A 4,245-nucleotide genomic window follows, 5' to 3' on the forward strand; every position below is an offset into this window, starting at 1 on the left:
GTGTATTCATACGCGTTCGCGTACTCGTAAGAGAACACTGGAAGCCGAGAAAGAACTTGTGGTAGTTCGTAGGGAAGTTTCTGAGGAAGAAAAGAAGTTAGAGGAAGAAGAGAAAGTTGAAGAGCCAATTGTAGTAGCTATGGGTGATCAAGCAAAAAATCTGAAGGCTTTGATGGACTATTCTAAGCCTAAGATTAATGACATTCAGTCTAGCATCATCAGACCAGCTATCAGGGCTAACACTTTTGAGATTAAGTCGAGCACGATCCAGATGATACATAACTCAGTTCAGTTTTGGGGTTCTCCTACTGAAGACCCTAACATGCACATCAGGGATTTCATCGAGATCCGCGACACTTTAAAGTTCAATGATGTGACTGAGGATGCTATTAAGCTACGACTCTTCCCATTCTCTCTGAGGGACAAAGCTAAGTGCTGGTTATATTCCCTACCAGAAGGGTCTATCACCACTTGGGAAGATCTTGCTTAAAAGTTTCTCACTAAATTCTTCCCCATGGCGAAGACTGCAGCAATCAGGAATGCTTTTACTCAGTTTGCTCAATAAACTGGAGAATCTCCGTGTGAGGTTTGGGATCGATATAAAGAGATGTTAAGAAAGTGCCCACACCATGGCATGCCTGATTGGATGATTATCAACTATTTCTATAATGGATTGGGTCCTACTTCTAGGCCCATGCTTGATGCAGCATCAGGAGGATCCTTGTGGGCTAAGAGCTACGATGAAGCTTATGAACTTATTGAACTGATGGCTGTTAATGAGTACCAGAATCCTTCCCAGAGACTGACTCAGGGAAAAGTAGCAGGAATTCTGGAGTTGGACGCAGCAACTGCTATCGCTGCCCAACTTAAGGCTTCGACAATGAAGGTGGACACTTTGGCTAATTATGGAGCTAATCAAATCACTAGAGTCTGTGAGCTTTGTGTTGGTGCCTATGAGACTGATTAGTGTGCAATTTCTAGTGAATCAGCTCAGTTCGTGAGCAACTTCCAGCGATCTTAGCAAACTATGCCAGCCACCTATCATCCTAACAACCGCAATCATCTTAATTTCAGTTGGAGCAATGCTCAAAATGCGGTTCAACAGCCTTATCAGCAGTATCCAGCTAAGCAGTACAACCCTCCTGGTTTTCAGCAACCGCAGTATGCACCAAGACAACAACCCCAGCTGCAACAAGCTAATGAAAAATCTGAATTAGAGGTGTTGAAGCTTATGTGTAAGAGTCAAGCTATTTCTATCATGACCTTGGAAAATCAGATTGGGCAAATTGCCAATGCCTTGCTAAATCGTCAACCTGGTACATTGCCTAGTGACAATGAAGTGCCAGGAAAGAAGGAAGCTAATGAGCAGGTAAAGGCAATCACTTTGAGGTCTGGGAAGGTTGTGAATCCCGTACAAACTCAAGAGTTTACTGAAGAAACTGGGGCTGAGAAAGAAGAAAAGCAGCAGGATGAAGAAGTGGAACCAAGGAAGACTACTGTTGAGCACACTCCGCCTGAGGGTAATACAGGGGAGAAATAGATCTATCCTCCACCGCCTTTTCCTAAGCTGCTGCAGAAGAAAAAGCTGGACAAACAATTTGAGAAGTTTCTGGAGGTGTTCAAGAAACTTAATATCAACATACATTTCACTGAGGCTCTCGAGCAGATGCCTAGTTATGCAAAGTTTATGAAAGGTATTCTCTCTTAGAAAGTGAAGCTAGATGATTTAGAGACTGTCGCTCTCACGGAGGAATGCAGTGTTGTGCTACAACATAAGTTGCCTCCAAAGCTTAAAGATCCAAGAAGCTTTACTATTCCATGTACTATTGGAAAAGTGTCTTTTGACAGATGCTTATGTGACTTGGGAGCTAGCATCAATTTGATGCCTTTGTCAATCTTCAAGCAGTTGGATCTACCTAATCCTAAACCGACGTATATGACTTTGTAGTTGGCCGGCTGTTCTATTACATATCCGCGAGGTATTGTGGAGGATGTCTTGGTCAAGGTTAATAAACTCATCTTTCCTGCCAATTTTGTAATTCTTGATTTCGAAGAGGATAAGAAGATTCCCATAATCTTGGGAAGACCTTTCTTGGCAACTGGCCGAACCTTGATCGATGTGCAAAAGGGTGACCTTACAATGCGAGTGCTGGATCAGGATGTTACCTTTAATGTGTTCAATGCTATGAAATTTCATACTGATAATGAGGAGTGCTTAAAAGTGGAGTTGGTCGATTCGGTGGTCACATCGGAACTTGATCAATTGCTAAGGTCTGATGCCTTAGAAAAAGCCTTATTGGGAAATTCAGATAGTGAAGATGACGAAGGTGAAGAGCAATTGCAATATTTGAATGCTTCTCCCTGGAAAAGGAAGATTGATATGCCTTTTGAATCTCTTGGAATGGAAGAATTGAACAAAGATCCTAAACGCTTCAAGCCTTCTATTGAGGAAGCTCCATCTCTTGAGCTTAAGCCTTTACCTAAGCAATTGAGGTATGCATTTTTATGTGATGCATCTACTCTGCCTGTTATTATTGCATCTGACCTTTCAGGTAGTGATGAGGAAAAGCTATTAAGGATTCTGAGAGAGTTCAAGTCAGCAATTGGATGTACTATAGCAGATATCAAGGGGATCAGCCCTTCTTACTGTATGCATAAAATTCTTCTAGAGGAAGGTAGCAAGCCTACAGTCGAGCAGCAAAGAAGACTTAATCCTATCATGAAGGAAGTAGTGAAGAAGGAAATTCTGAAGTGGCTAGATGCAGGGATCATTTATCCTATCTCTGACAGTTCATGGGTAAGCCCGGTTCAATGTGTACCAAAGAAAGGTGGAATTACTGTGGTAGAAAATGAAAAGGATGAGCTTATCCCTACCAGAACAGTCACGGGGTGGAAGGTTTGCATGGACTATCGGAAGCTGAACAAGGCCACTAGGAAGGACCACTTCCCATTACCCTTCATTAATCAGATGCTTGACAGGTTGGCCGGTCATGAGTATTACTGTCTTCTGGATGGCTATTCGGGTTACAATCATATTTGTATCGCTCCAGAAGATCAGGAGAAAACTACCTTCACTTGTCCATTTGGTATTTTCGCCTTCAGACGAATTTCTTTTACTCTGTATGGTGCACCAGCCACATTTCAGAGATGTATGATGGCCATCTTTTCTGACATGATTGGCCCGAATGTGGAGGTGTTCATGGACGACTTCTCAGTCTTTGGCGATTTTTTTGATGAATGCTTGCAGAATCTGGGACACGTTCTCAAAGGTGTGTTGAGACCAATCTAGTTCTTAATTGGGAGAAATGTCATTTTATGGTGCGTCAAGGAATTATTACCAGGCACAAGGTTTCTAATAAAGGTTTAGAGGTGGACAAGGCCAAGGTGGGGGTCATTGAGAATCTTCCTCCACCAATTTCTGTTAAGTGAATTCGCAGTTTTCTTGGTCATGCGGGTTTCTACAGGCGTTTCATCAAGGACTTCTCGAAAATTTCAAAGCCTTTGTGCAGTCTGTTAAAGAAAGATGTTCCTTTTAAATTCGATGACAAGTGCCTTGTAGCTTTTGAGACATTGAAGAAGAGTTTAATCACGGCACCTGTCATAACTGTACCTGATTGGAATGAGCCTTTTGAGATAATGTGTGATGCAAGTGACTATACAGTTAGAGCAGTTCTTGGGCAGAGAAAGAACAATGTATTTCATGTAGTCTACTACGCTAGTAAGACTCTAAATGGTGCTCAACTGAATTACACTACTACGGAGAAAGAACTTTTGGCTATTGTCTACGGTTTTAAGAAATTTCTATCTTATCTACTTGGGAATAAGGTGACAGTTTTCACTGATCACGCCGCCATTCGATATCTCGTCTCAAAGAAGGACTAGAAGCCTAGATTGATTCGATGGGTTCTTTTGCTCCAAGAATTTGAACTAGAGATCAAGGACAGAAAAGGAACTGAAAATCAAGTTGCTGATCATCTCTCGCGTTTAAAGAATCCTAATGCTACTTCATTGGACAAGACATTGATAAATGAGTCTTTTCCCGACGAGCAGCTGTTTGGAGTATAAGAAGAAGAACCGTGGTTTGCAGCTTTGTGAACTATCATGTGAGTAATATCATGCCTCCTGACTTATCTTATGCTCAAAGGAAGAAGTTTCTTAATGAGGTGAAGTGGTATATGTGGGATGAGCCATTTCTTTTTCGCCAAGGAGCTGACAAAATCATCAGGAGATGTATTCCTTACAGTG

General features: G+C 41.9%; 1 non-coding gene across 1 annotated transcript; it reads right to left on the bottom strand.

Moving 5' to 3' along the window:
- Positions 1-529: 529 nt before the first annotated feature.
- LOC141709187 (small nucleolar RNA R71) lies at positions 530-636 on the bottom strand. Its single transcript, XR_012569777.1, has one exon. It is a non-coding gene; the product is annotated as a small nucleolar RNA R71 (small nucleolar RNA).
- Between the last annotated feature and the right edge of the window lie 3,609 nt (positions 637-4,245).

Source organism: Apium graveolens, chromosome 2 (assembly GCF_009905375.1).
Source record: "Apium graveolens cultivar Ventura chromosome 2, ASM990537v1, whole genome shotgun sequence".
NCBI classification, from domain to species: domain Eukaryota; kingdom Viridiplantae; phylum Streptophyta; class Magnoliopsida; order Apiales; family Apiaceae; genus Apium; species Apium graveolens.